Source organism: Canis lupus, chromosome 21 (assembly GCF_003254725.2).
Source record: "Canis lupus dingo isolate Sandy chromosome 21, ASM325472v2, whole genome shotgun sequence".
NCBI lineage: Eukaryota > Metazoa > Chordata > Mammalia > Carnivora > Canidae > Canis > Canis lupus.
Window position 1 is genome coordinate 9,228,922 of NC_064263.1, and position 14,919 is coordinate 9,243,840.

Genomic DNA, 14,919 nt, shown 5'->3' on the forward strand with positions numbered 1-14,919 from the left:
GGACTCGATCCCCAGGTCTCCAGGATCAGGCCCTGGGCTGAAGGTGGCGCTAAACCACTGAGCCACCGGGGCTGCCCTGTTCTCTCCAATTTTAATAGTTCTGATTTCCTTTTCCTGACTTCTTTTTGAAATTTTGTGTTTTGGTGAACCTAGGTGGGTGGCTCAGATGGTTAAGCGCCTGACTTTTGATTTCAGATCAGGTCACAATCACAGGGTCATGAGATCGAGCCCCACATCAGGCTCTGGGCTCCATGCTCAGCACAAAGTCTGTTGGAGATTCTCTCTCTATCTCTCTCTCTCTCTCCCTCTCCCTCTCGCCCTCCCCTGCCTGTGTGTACTCTATCTAAATAAATAAATAAAATCTTAAAAATTTTTTTTGAAAATTTTAGTACACTTTAATATATTTATTGATTTTTACTATATCCATTTTTGTTATTGATTGATGAATCACAATCTACATGTTTAAACTTCTACAGTCTATTTAGAGTTAACATGTTATCAATTCTATCAATAACATTTAGATACCTTATAATCTGTGGGTCTCCTAACATTCCCCCTTATTAAAGTTATCATGTGTATTCCATCTACATACCTCAAAAATGTTACCAGAAAGCATTACAATTTATACATTCTGATCTCACATATATTTTAAAGAACTTAAGAGAAGAAAATAGACTTTTATATTTTTCAGAAATTTAGTGTTTCTAATACTTGTCTTTCTTTCTTGATGTTCTGTTTTCCCTCTTGTATCATTTAGTTTCACCCTGAAGAAGTTTCTTTAATATTTTTTTTACAGGTCTACTCACTAAAATCCCTCTTAATTTTCTTTCATCTGGTATCTTTATTTTTCCTCTCATTCTCAAAAGATATTTTCTTCGAGTATAGTATTCTGGGTTGGTTTTTTTCCCCCAGCACTTCTTTTTTTTTTTTTTTTTAAGGTTTTATTTATTTATTCATGAGAGACATACAGAGAGCTAGGCAGAGACATAGGCAGAGAAGCAGGCTCCATACAGGAAGCCAGATGTGGGACTCGATTCCAGGACTCCAGGATCATGCCCTGAGCAGAAGGCAGACACTCAACTGCTGAGCCACCAAAGCATCCGAGTGCCAACACTTTAAAGATATTATTACTTCACTTCCATGTTCTGGGTAAGATATCCCATAGTTTTCAAGTTGTCTTTCCCTATATGTATCACTTTTATCTAAATGTATTCAAGACATTTTTCTTTGCCTTTGTTTTTATAGTATCTGAGCAAAATTTATCTCTATTTTATTGTTTTGTATGTGTCGAGCTTTTTGAATTTTTAAATGTAGATCCTTCACAAAATTTGAAATATTTTCAAACACATGTCTTCATTCATTTTTATCTATACCAATTTCTTCTTTCATTCAGGGACATTAATGACATTATACTATAGTTCCTTGGCTTTCTTTATTTTCTAATCTTTTCTCTCTTTTCATCAGATTGTATAATTTCTATTGACCTACTTCAAATTTCACAGACTTGTAATTTCCATTCTGTTATTTAAACCCATCCAATATTATTTTTTGTTTTGTTTTGTTATATAAGAAGTTGTATCTTTCAGTGTAAAAATTTCTGATTTGTTCTTTTAAAGATCATTTTTATTCCATTTAAGAACTTCTATTCTTCCCAACTATTTCAATTTTTTATAAATTTATTTTTTATTGGTGTTCAATTTGCTAACATATAGAATAACACCCAGTGCTCATCCCATCAAGTGCCCACCTCAGTGCCCATCAAAAAAAAAAAAAAAAAAAAAAGAAAAAAGAAAAGAAAAAGTCTTCCCAACTATTTCAAATGTATTTTCCTTTACTTAATGAAGCATAGTTTTCATACCTGCTTTAAAGCTTTTATGTAATAGTGATGGACTGATTTGTGTTCTCCAAAAATTCAAATATCAAACCATTAACCTCCAGTGTGACTTTATTTGGGAATAGGATCTTTAGGGAGGTGATTAAAGTTAAACAAAGTCTTTAAGGATGGGGCTCTCTTCTGATATGTCTGGTGTACTGGTAACTAGTAGGGAGAGACACCAGAGATTTCTATTTCTCTGCATGCATGCAGACAAAAGGCCATGTGGGGATATAGGGAAAGGCAGTTGTCTATAAACTAGGAAGAGATACCTAGACACCAATTTCAATAGCACCTTGGTCTTGGATTTGTAGGCTCTGGAATTGTGAGAAAATAAACTCCTCTTGCCTAAGCTGCCCATGCTACTATGACAGCCCTACCACACTATTATACTGAAAATTACCCCATTTGCATGATCCCAGGGTTAGTATCTGTTGATTACTTTTCCTCTGAGAATTAGTAAAACATCTTTGATTGTGTGTCAAATATTTTTATAATGTGTTCTGGATGCTTTGAATTTATGTTGTGGAAACTCTGAAACCTTTTAAAATGCTCTAGAGAGTTTCATCACTCAGTGGCATCTTAAGAATTTCAATTTGAATATATTTAGGTTTGATGATTATATTAGAAAGGGGCACCCAAGAAACTTGTCTTGATGTTGAGTTCACATGATAGGGACAAAACTTGTACCTATATTGTATAGTTTTGCTTGATGTGGTTAAGTTGATAGATATTTTAGATAAAAAAAGACTCTTCCTCTATCCAAATTACTTTTCCTTCCATTAATAGCATCTGGTAGATTGGGACCAAAGGAAGTTCCGATAACTTGAGATAAATACATTTCAGAATATTTTGCAAGATCAGCTGTTTTAATTAATTACTTAAAAAAGATGTATACATTCCCTAAGACATAAGTAGAAATTATATATTTATGTGTAATTTAGAAATAAATTCCTCTTGTGGTAAATAACACAAACGTACTTCTCAAAAATATGTTAAAGTCTGTCACTTGTAGCAGCACAATGTTTATGAATATATATTTCTTATTTATATGAAACTATATTTTAAAATTCTGTAAGCTTTAAAAAAGTCATTTCTGCTGTAAGCATTATTGGTAAGTAGTGTATTTGAAAATTGATGTTTATTTTATCTGAATTAAAACATGCAGAAAAAAATAAGTCCTTTGATGTCAATAAAGTAAGCTTTTATTCCTAAAAGAAATAGTGTTTAAAAACATGGTTATTGCAAATAATAACTGGCATTAGCATAATTTTCCAAAGGTCTAGGTTTTTTTTTTATGTAAACTAAAAGTTAACTTTCTAGATGGAACTAGAAAGTATTATTCTAAGCAAAATAAGTCAATCAGAAAGAGACAATTATCATATGATTTCACTCGTATGTGGATTTGAAGAAACAAAATAGAAGAGCATAGGGGAAGGGAGAAAAAAATAAAACAAAACAAAATCAGAGAGAGAGACAAACCATAAGAGAGACAAACCATAAACTCTTAATCATAAGAAACAAACTGAGGGTTGCTGGAGGGGAAGGTGGTGGAGGGATGGGGTAACTGAGTGATGGACATTAAGGAGGGCACAGAATGTAATGAGCACTGGGTGTTATATAAGACTGATAAACCACTGAACTCTACCTTTGAAACTAAGAATATGCTATATGTTAATTAATTGACTTTAAATTAAAAAATAAATAAAAGTTTAGCTTTCTATTTATATATACAGTCTCTAGAAGTTAACACATATCAAAATCTCAACTTTAGGTACAGAGTAATGGGAGTAAAGTCCAGTAAGCTGAAACAAATTTCTTTGCTTATAGCTAATATAAATTAATAACAAATGGGACAAGAACAAGTGTTTTAACATACAAATTTCCTACCATGCCGAATTACACTACATTAACAGAACATTAAACTGCAGTGGTTAAAGGCCAAATTGCCTATAGTATGCACAACTTATACTACTGAAGATCAAGGCAGAGGAAAGCCTGTATGTACCTTCAATAAAGTGGCTTGGAATGACTGGATTGTGTGTGTGCACATGGGCATGCACACGTACGCGCACCCGTGTAGAACAAAATAGGCAATCTAATTCCATAGAATTCAATAAGCCTTTGGAATGCAAATTTCAACTGTCAAATCTTAATTAAAAAGTACCAGTCAGCACTATTTAAAAATTGGAAGAGAACTAAGTGGTGGGTTGTTGGAAAATGTGAAACTTGCCTTCTAAATAGAGTAGGTAGGCTGACAGGTATATAATTAACATCACATCAAATAAAGGACAGGAAGCCCACTGTAGTTCCTTGAGGGGAGGAGCTTCAGCAATTTTCAAGGCAAGGAAAAAGGTTCTTCAATCAGAGTTAATTTATAATTCCTTTTATTTCTACAGAGAATCTACTTTTTTTGTATTGAACTTCCCTGAACCTTAGAAAGCAGTGACATTTGCAGAGTTGAGGTTTTATTCTAAGAGGTTAATATTAACATAATGTTTAGGCACCTTCTGTCAATTAGAACAGTTTCCCAGTTTTATTGGACTTCTGATATCTTTGGGTCACTACCCTCTTCAACTCAATTTTTTTTCTATATTGTTTCACTCATACATAAGAAGATAAACTAGATAGCTATCGTTTGGAAGAAAGAGAGCTTTTGGTCCTTAGTGTTATTCCTATGGAGAGAACTGAGATTCCACAAGAACTATAACACATTTTGGACAATGATATTATTACCAAGGAAGTGTAACGCTCCTAGACTGAAACTGGTTTGGAAAGGGCAGTAGAACGTTAGTTGCCTTGTTAATGATTTCCCTTAGAATTGTTCACTAGTGTGAAATTTTCTAATGAGAATATTCATGAGAAAAAAATTTCTTCAGGATGAGATTATTAGTTAACCCACCAAAGCAAGCATGATTAAAATCACTTCAGAAAGAAGTCTTACAATAGGTAGCTCCTGGGTAGGGACTCCTTAGAAAAAGATTGCGAGAACTAATTCACTCAAGAAAGTGAGTGGATTTGGATTCTACATATGAGATCTTGACAGGAGGTGATTTGGTATAAGTAGGAACTGTGCAGGCACAAAGGAAAAAGGTGGATGTAACACCAAACACACTGATTTCTATTGGACACACTGGGTAGAAAGATCCATGAACATCTGTTTTTAGAATAGTGCTTTTGTTTTCTGACTTTATTGCTTCTAGGTCTACAATTTTGAGAACTGGCAACTTAGATATACAAAATTTCAGTTTCTGAATGCAAATTCATAGCTAAAGAAGGCCAACCTCTTCTCAGTTCTCTATGGACCATGCTATCAACTTGGCACATCCTGGTGATGGCACCTATTCAGTTATCTGCCAACATGGAGTTGCTCACAGTGGTGTTGATCCTTATTGAACTAGGGATTTGAAATATAAACACAAAGCAAAACATAGAGAATAACAAGCTCACAGCTGGGCTGCTTTATCTTTCCATTCCTCTTGCATTTAAAAAAATTAAAGCTCTGAAATAGAGCAGGTAATAAATGGCTCTTGTTTATTTTAAGCTCTTGCTGTGGACAATGAGAGAGGGAAAAAATCAGTGTGCTACCTCCAGCTGCTAATTCCTACACACTTCATTAATTACTCAGAATTCAGAGAAGCAGTATATTTAATTAGTTTCTCAAATGCAAAAAATAAATAGATAAATAAATAAATAAATAAATAAATAAATAAATAACATTCAGCCACTATGCAAATACACAGCAAAGTTGCAACAGGAACATTTTTGACAGGAATCCTGTAGACAGTAAAATGCCAAGTAAAACAAATCTTTGACAAAATAAAACCAATGTGTGTAACTGCCAATGCAACCTAAAACTGAGGAGCGTATCTGCAACAAAGAGCCACGTGCAGTAAAATATCATTTGATTCTGGGGATCCATTTGGACTTGCTCAGGCTGAGTCTGGGAGTAGTACTGTGACTCCACTTCTATCCAGATGTTCATCAGTCTGTCTTTGGGATAACCATGCATTCCCCATTTTCTTTCCATACAGCAGAGATTTTCAGTGAGGGGGAGATCAGGTAGCTATTTGGTCAACCTTTCCAAAAATGTCGTGACCTCTGACTTTCAGGATATTAATCATGCTCCCGGACGTCAGGCAATGTGGTAGAGAAGGAGTGTTCTCAAACGTTTGTATTGAGAAAATGTTCTGGGGTAAATTTGATATATATCACTTTTTCAGTTGTAAGTAGTTCTCTGGAGTTTCTTCAAGTGGGCAGGGAAATGCAGTGAAGTCCATTCAGCCATTCATTCATTAAGCCAATTAGCCAATCACTGATTCATTCAACAAATATTTACGAAATGTTTACCTATGTCAGGCAGTATGCTTGGTTTGGGTGAAAATGATGAAAGAGAAAAGATGATGCTTGTCCTTGGAGATCTTAGAATTTTTTGAGAGGAGGAAGAAATAGAGATATGATAGATTTCCAGTCAGTTACAAGTTTTATGATAAATGCTCTCAATATGTAAGGAAGCAACGATATAGGATATTCTGAATACAAGGGAAGATGCCTAACTCAGATTGGTAGGGGGAGGTTGTCTATGTATGTGTGTGTATTATGAGGCTAGGTGTTGCTAGGAAGGATTTTCAAAGACTCAGTTAGAGCCTGAGGAAAAATTAAGAAGTAGCCTTTGCAGATGGTGGAGGAAGGAATGTGGTTCAGGGAGTGCAACAGTGCAAATAGCATTTTTAATGGCCTGAACATAAAAGAAGAGATGAGGTGTATGTATGTATGTATGAATGTATGTAGCCCCTGGTATGTAAATAAGGACTGACAAGTGATCATTGAATTTACTAACAGGACATTGTTTCATGTGAATAATGGGAGTGAACACCAGACTGTAGTAAGTTCATGCCTGTCAGACCAGGGAGCAGAGATGTTGAGGATAAATAACTCAACAAAATGAGTGTGGAAAGAACAGGAGAGTTAGGAAAAGTAGTAGTTAGAGGTGCTGTGGGGTCATGAGAATGTTTTTGTCATTAATGACAGACTAAATTATGCATGTTCAATACTGATAAAAAAAAACAAAAAACAAAAGGACCCTCAAGAGCCTGGGAAAGGAAGCGATAATCATGAGAATGTCCAAGTGGAAAGGTTTGGTGGAAAAATCATAGTCTTTGGAATCATGTACATCTAAATTTAGTTTAGAGCTCTGTAAGTAATACCTATCCTTAAATCATTTATTTAACCTCTCACAGATTTAGTTGGATGAATAGAATTCCAGAAGGTAAAATGCCATGTCAGTCGAGAGCCCTATATTCAAACTCAGACCTCCCAATGGCATAGTCTTTTTTTCCACTATTAGAAGGTTGTTTTCGATATCTGAGTGTCAAAAATAAGTAGTTCCTGTTGATGACATAATTCAAGACATAATTCAAAGACAAATTCAATCCAAAGACAAATTCAATCCAAAGACAAATTCAATTCAAAGACAAATCCAAAGACATAATTCAATATAGTTTCTAGCCTCAGGGAGATGAGGGTACGCTCTCCTCACCTTACTTCTCAAAAAATTATTCGTTGAGGAGTCTTTGTAAACTGACGATGATTACATAAGAGTAACTTATTGATTTAGTCCTGAATTTTGGGATCAAGTTTGAAAACTAGAGAAGCTAAGATTATGTAAAGTTTTTATAACCTATTGGGGCAAGTGAAATACCTTTTAAAAAGGACTTTTTAAAGGATGGCTCAGTTGACTGGGTGACTGCCTTCAGCTCAGGTCCTGATTCCAGGGTCCTGGAAATGCTGGGATTAAGCCCCACATTAGGCTCCTTCCTCAGTGAGAAGCCTTCTTTTTCCTCTACCCGCTTGTGCTTCCTCTCTCTCTTTGTGTGTGTCTCTCTGTCAAATAGATAAATAAAATCTTTTTAAAAGATAAAAAGAAATAAAGGACTTTTTTAGTTTAATAAGCCTTTGGCTTTTTTTCTTCCCTAAAGACATTCAGGTTAGACAAAAGACAGTTCTCATGGACTTATAATGTGTGTGTGTGTGTATATATATGTGTGTGTCTGTAACAAAGTATTTTTAAAACTCATATCCTATCTGAAAAAAAAACCTTTGTATTTAGTCATTATTCAGTAATATTTTAATTGACTCAGCAAATAGTGAAATAACTATGAAATTGCTCTACCTTAAAGTACAACACAAAGTATCTGTAAAGTCATCAAACCACTAAATACTCACAAGAAAAACAATGAAATAAAAGGTAATGTAATTTTAGAATATTTGATTTTTCCTACACCAAATACTTAGAAAATTAGAGAATTTTGAAAATTAATAAAACTTATTTTAATAAAAATTGTGTAATTGTGTAAATAAGAAACAATGGAAGATTTTCCCCTTTATGTCTTGAGCTAAGTGAGCTGGAAACATGCTGGCCTGAAAAATAACTTAAAAAGAGGCTAACTATAAGAGTAAATTCAGTGAATTATTCAAAGACACACAAATTCAGTTGCATTTGAAATTCTCTAAGGGAATTAGATAGCCCTTGGCCTCACATGTGCTAAGGGTAAAAAAAATAATGTATTTATAGTCAGTATGCTTTCATACTCAGTTATTAAAGCAGCAATTAGTTTATGATAGGCTTATCCTTATGAGAAACAAGAAAATCAGGTAATGATGTGGATAAATCTCTTAGATGAACATTCTTAATATTTTTGGCTTCTGCATCATTTATTGCTGTTTTACCAGAGTCCTCTGAAGTAGTAGGCTCCTCATCATTGTATCCTATGCTAACAGGCTCCTGACATCTGGCATGGTGCTTGTCATACAGATATTTATAGATGTGTGGCCATTCCAGTCACCACTAGTTCCTGAAATTGAAAACCTGGAATTGCTTTATCTTGGTCCTTTTCCTACCTTCTCTGCTCTTAACGAGTATCTTATCTCATTGTTCCTCAATGTAATATTGCATTCTAACTCACTCCTTTGAAGGTTTCATCCATCCCATGGTATCAGCAGAATGGAGTTTGGTAGATGGTTCACTGTGATGTTTAAGCTTCGGTACTTCTCACATTCATGAGTCACTTTTACAATCCCAAACAGAATTTTGTATTTGCAGTATTCCTTTTCTTTCTTTTTGTTTCTTTTTTCTTCTTTTTTTCTTTTTAAGATTATATTTATTTATTCATGACAGACACACAGGGAGACAGAGACATGGGCAGAAGGAGGCTCCCGGCAGGGAGCCTGATGTGGGACTCAATCCTAAGACCCCGGATCATGACCTGAGCCGAAGGCAGACGTTCAACCACTGAGCCACCAAGGCATCCCTATTCCTTTGCTTTTCTTAAAGATACCTCCCCCCAAATTGATAAGTTTCAGGTCCCACAACACCTGCATCTGCTCATAATTATATAAATAGATAACTTTTCAACATCTTCTCTGAGTTCTGTACACTGCTAGAGTTCACTAACTTCTCTTATGTAGAGTGATTAAAACCAGCTGTTCTTCCTTCAAACTAGCCCCTCTCTCCCCTTACCTGTTTCTATTAAGAGCAATACAGAGCTCTCAGTCATCCTGAGTGAAAAATGGAGAGAAGAGATGAAATACTCCCTCATCCTCATCCCATATTTACAGTTAATAAGCCTTATCAATCTTCATTTAGTTCAGATCTTGTCATTTCTATTAATGCCATTCCAATTCAGGTTCTTGTTACCACTTCTCACCTTCACTGCTAACACCCTCTCTATTTTAACCTTTGTTATAGCAGGAGGTCTCCAGGCTTCCTCTTGTGTCCTGCCTCTGGTCCTGCCTGAGAGTCTCTTTTCACAATACTTATCATAGTTATTTTCTTAAAACATAATTATTTCTTTATGATATAATTATTTTCTTTAAACACAGTCATTTCTTTAAAACTTATTTATTTATTTAAAACATAAATGAGTTTATGCCACTACTCTGCTAAAGCCTTCTAATAGCTCCCCATTTTGCTCTGAGCAAAAGATAGTCTTAAAATGTGCTATAAAACCCTATTCAATCTTACTAATTCCCCTTCACTTTCTACTTCTCTTAAGTCACCTTATTCCATCTGTGCTGGCTTCCCGTTTCTCCCTTGAATATTCTGGTATCCTTCTGCCTAAAGTTCTCTCCCCAGATTGTTCTTCTGCCTGGAACATGTTTCCAGATAATCATATTACCTACTCAGTCAATGTTTTTCTCAAAGTTTCCTTTCTCAATGAAGCCTACTGTGACTTATTTAAAATTATAATTTCCCTTATTTCCCATCTCATTTTCTGCCCCTGTTTATTTTTTTCCCAAATCACTTAACACCTCTTCACACACTATAGAATTATTTATTTATTTAAAAAAATTTTTTGTATATATTTTTATTGGAGTTTGATTTGCCAACATATAGCATAACACCCAGTGCTCATCCTGTCCAGTGCCCCCCTCAGTTCCCATACTTATTTATTTTTGTTTTCTTTATTGTCTGCCTCTTGCTGCTGGAGTGTAAGCTCTATGAGGTCAGGAATTTTGTTCTGTTTCTTTACTTCTGTATTCTGATCATCTTAAAGAGTTCCTGGCAGATAGTGGAGGCTGGCTAAATGTTTTTTGATTAATTACTTACAGCCCGGACTTTTGCAATAATTGTTTAACTAGTTCCCTGCTTCACATCTTTCTTTTCTCTTTCAGACTCAATTCTGTGGTAAATTAATTGTTCTTTAGCTCAACTCTATATTCATATAATTTTGCTTAAATCCTTTAATAGTTTCAAATTTCTTATAAAAAAAAATCTAACTTCTTGGCTGGTCAACACCTTCACACATGGCTTTCAAGCTTTCTCTCCAGGCTTCATTACTGTGATTCACCTACAGTAACTTCTACCTAACTCTTCAACCCCAAATATTCCCATTTCCTGGCATTTTGTTTTGCTCATTTTCATCTCTCTTTGCAGGCCCTTAACCTAACCCTGACTGTGGGAATTTTATTTGTACTTTGAGGAGACCTGGTCTAAAAAACAAATATAAACCTTCACATCAGCTCAACTATCAGTGCTTTTTCAAGTATGAGAGTATATATATGAGAAATAAATTTTGGGCAGCCCTGGTGGCTCAGTGGTTTAGCGCTGCCTTCAGCCCAGGGTGTAATCCTGGAGACCCAGGATCGAGTCCCAGGTTGGGCTCCCTGCATGGAGCCTGCTTCTCCCTCTGCCTGTGTCTCTGCCTCTCTCTCTCTTTCTGTCTCTCATGAATAAATAAATAAAATCTAAAAAAATAAATAAATAATTTTTTTAAGTAACCAGTTACTTAGTAAATTTCTTCATGTCATGTTGACATTTATTTTTCCTTTTTATTTTAATTTTGCAACTCTTGGGACCTGAATGATGAATGATCAGACAAATACTCCTGCTCCCATCAGCATGCTATCAGTTTCAGGCTCTGAGAAAAATGAAGTGGAAATATAAAAACATTTATACATTAACATTTATATATGAAACATCTATTGTTAACTATATGATATGTCTTCAGAAATTGTCAAGTACATAGAAAAATCCAGTTACATTCAAACAAGCTGTGGGATGTCCATATATTAGTAGTCTAACAAGATGTTACTCTGGTGCTATTGGGAAATATAAAGTATTCACTCTGATATTCTTTAATTTATTTAAGGGTTCACATTTAACCTTCAGAGATAATGGAATACTGAACTTCTTTTTTCTCTTAATCAAAATTATTAAATATATGCTACCAGTAAGAATTTAAAAGCTATTTACCAATAAGTATGTTTTTCTCAAAGCAGGTATTTTAGAAAGTTGTATAAAATAATTGAAAGGAATTATTTTATTAGTAATAATTAACAAGGAATTGAAGAAACTTTTAGTTTGTTTCAGTGTTTACATAAAACTAACAAAGTTTTGGAATATTTTCTTAGTCAGACTGATTTGGATCTCAGATTTTTCCCTAACATGTATATAATAGTGAAGTTTTAATTTTAAGTGAGCAAAACAAACAAGAAGACCACGCAAGAAATAAAAACAAAACAAAAACAAAACAGTCACTAGAGGGGAGGGTGAGGAGGGGATGGGGGTAACTGGGTGATGGACATTAAAGAAGGTACATGATGTAATGAGCATTGGGTATTATATAAGACTGATGAATCACTGACTTCTACCCTTGAAACCAATAATACATTTCATGTTAATTAATTGAATTTAAATAAAGTTAAACCAAAACAAAACAAAATTCCAGCTATTGAAGTTAAAATGCCTTTTATCTTTTTCTAACTTGGCCACACCCAGAAAACTTTCCCTGGAGTCCTCTTGAGGGAGAGATGTTTTGGATTATCCCCTCTCATGTCCCATACCAGGGGGGTTGGAGGTAAGGTGGGAGTTCACATTACTCCTCGTTGCAATTTCAATTGACCCTCTCTATAAAAACAAGTTAAAATGCCTTTTATGGTGAACTGATTTTTAAATCAAGTTTGCAGGGAATAGTTCAAATTGACTTTTGATTTGTTGTGTAAAATACAGACTGGTATTTAATAAGAAAATAAACTCGAAAAAGTAAAGGTTAATCTAATGTTCTAAGCCTTAATGGTCAAATCATACTAATTTCACAACTGATTCCATCAATATGTAGAATTTCTCAACAAAAGATATGAGTGGGGGAAAAATAAAGACAGCAACCAGAAATCACTTGATCCCGTCGCTACATTTAAGCTTGAATTCAGAGAATATTAATATCAGAGTAGTCTAACTCACAGTCACTTGGAGGCAGGAAAAGTGGGCTGACATTTGTTAAACTACTTAAAAGAATATTTGAAATATCATTAAAAATTGGAATAATGCCAGGCAAATGAGCGAAAGCAGACAAGGTGCAGAACTTCAAACAGAAGAGAGTAATGAGAGAGATGTGATATGTGTGATGTCAGTGCTTATTTTTTTCCCAGATATTGAAAGGAAATCTATAAATATCCAGAGAACAATAGACTCAGTAATATGGCTATATAAACTTATAAAAAATAAAGGATGCCAAACATTTTGTCTATTTGTGGAAGGACAAAGCTAGCATTGTGAAATACAATCTGTCTTTTACTGGAGTAATAGTTGAAGCATTTAGTGGAGTGTCCCAGAAAAGTTAGTTTTCCAACCTGTTTCATGTTGGCTTGGATATGAACATTGTCACATCATTCGGCATGCTGGCTGAGCCAGTGCAAAGGAAAGTGGTGATAAATGGAAGTGCATCCAGTTGTGAGGAAGTGGCTAGTAGGGGGCTACAGGAGCTTTGGCATGAGGTCAGGTTTTATTTTCCATCTTTATTAATCATCTCCAGGGGGGAATAAATTGCCTGCTAATGAAATTTGCAGATAGCACTAAATTTTGAAGTGTTGCCAAACACGGTTAACAAAGGAGAAATAAATATAAATGGACTTAAGCATGCTATTTATCATTTATTTGGATTTAATAAAAATTGTTCCCGGGATACATTTATAAGCGATTCCCACAAATTAAATTTCAGAGGAAGAAATCTCCATCACACAGTAAGACAAATGGGCTGATGGTAGGATCACCCTCTGCATCCTGTGAGGTTAAAAGAAAAAAGATATTCTTAGCAAAAATGCACTGTTCAGAATGTCCTCTTTTTATGTCCATTGAATGCCAATTTCAAAAGTGGGTGAATTTCCAACCTTCGAAAAAATTTCAGTTTTAAGAATTAAGCTAAAGCACGGGGATTAAGGATTGCACATATATTTTCTTCATCTTTTTCTAACTTGGCCACACCCAGAAAACTTTCCCTGGAGTCCTCTTGAGGGAGAGATGTTTTGGATTATCCCCTCTCATGTCCCATACCAGGGGGGTTGGAGGTAAGGTGGGAGTTCACATTACTCCTCGTTGCAATTTCAATTGACCCTCTCTATAAAAACAAAAACAAAAACCCAACAAATAAGTAAATAGAAAAAGATACAGATACAGATACATACATACAGACATACATAAAATACTAGCTTCTTTAAAGTTTATGCTATCAGATTTATTACCTATGTTCTCATATTCATGCCCTCTTTCATGGAAACTTCAATATTTTACCTCATGTTTTCTTGTTATTACTATATACATTGTAATATCAGTATCCATTAATCTAACACTCTGGATAATTAGTTCCTTGATATCCAATTTCTGATGATCCCTTTGCTCATCCTATACCAGTCACCTATTCCTTCATAATTCCCAGTTTCTTATCATTAAGAATAGTTGTGCTGTATCCCCAAATCTTGATATTCTAGTTCCCCATTCTGTGATCTCTACCTCCTGTGTTTATAGTTCTCCAATTATAGTAATTATTCCACTCACAACTTGACTTCTGATCCCTTTGCCCCTTCTAGTTTTTTTTTACTTTCTATAATTTTATGTTCTCCTTTTCATTCTGTGTACCTTAAGCTTCATTTGTCTATCACTGTATTTACTCCCTAGCATAATTCTCAACTTGCTTATTCCTCTGTCCTTTGGTTTTCCCTTTATAAAACACCAGCTTGGTTCAATCCAATTGTATTCCACATAGACAAAGAGAAGCTGAAGATGGGTCTTGTTGACTGATGCTACATTACACTTGTGACCATAAAAATGAAGGATGCCCTTGGCACTGTTTAGTATATTGAATTTCACTACCCAATTTATTATCTACTTTTTACACTTGATTCTGGCTTCACAAACTTCTTTATTTTTTAATTTCTTAATCAACAGCACATCTAGTTTTTTTTTTTTTTTTCCAATTCCACGGAGAAAAATACAATCAGAGGATGATCTAATTTCTCACCACCAGAAATGCTAACCTAATTACAATGTTTCTACAAACTCTGCTTTCCTTCCTGTTAGAAGAGTTGAACTGTTCCTGTCCAGTTCGAACCTCTCCCTTCTGCATTGGATCTAATCCTCATCACCTACAGCAGGACTTTGCCCCAGGTATCTCCTTCCATCCTGCTTTATCAATGGTCTGCCTCTACTTGATCACTGCCATCATGGTAATAATTGTTTAAGTAACACCCAACATAAAAACAAAGCAAGACAA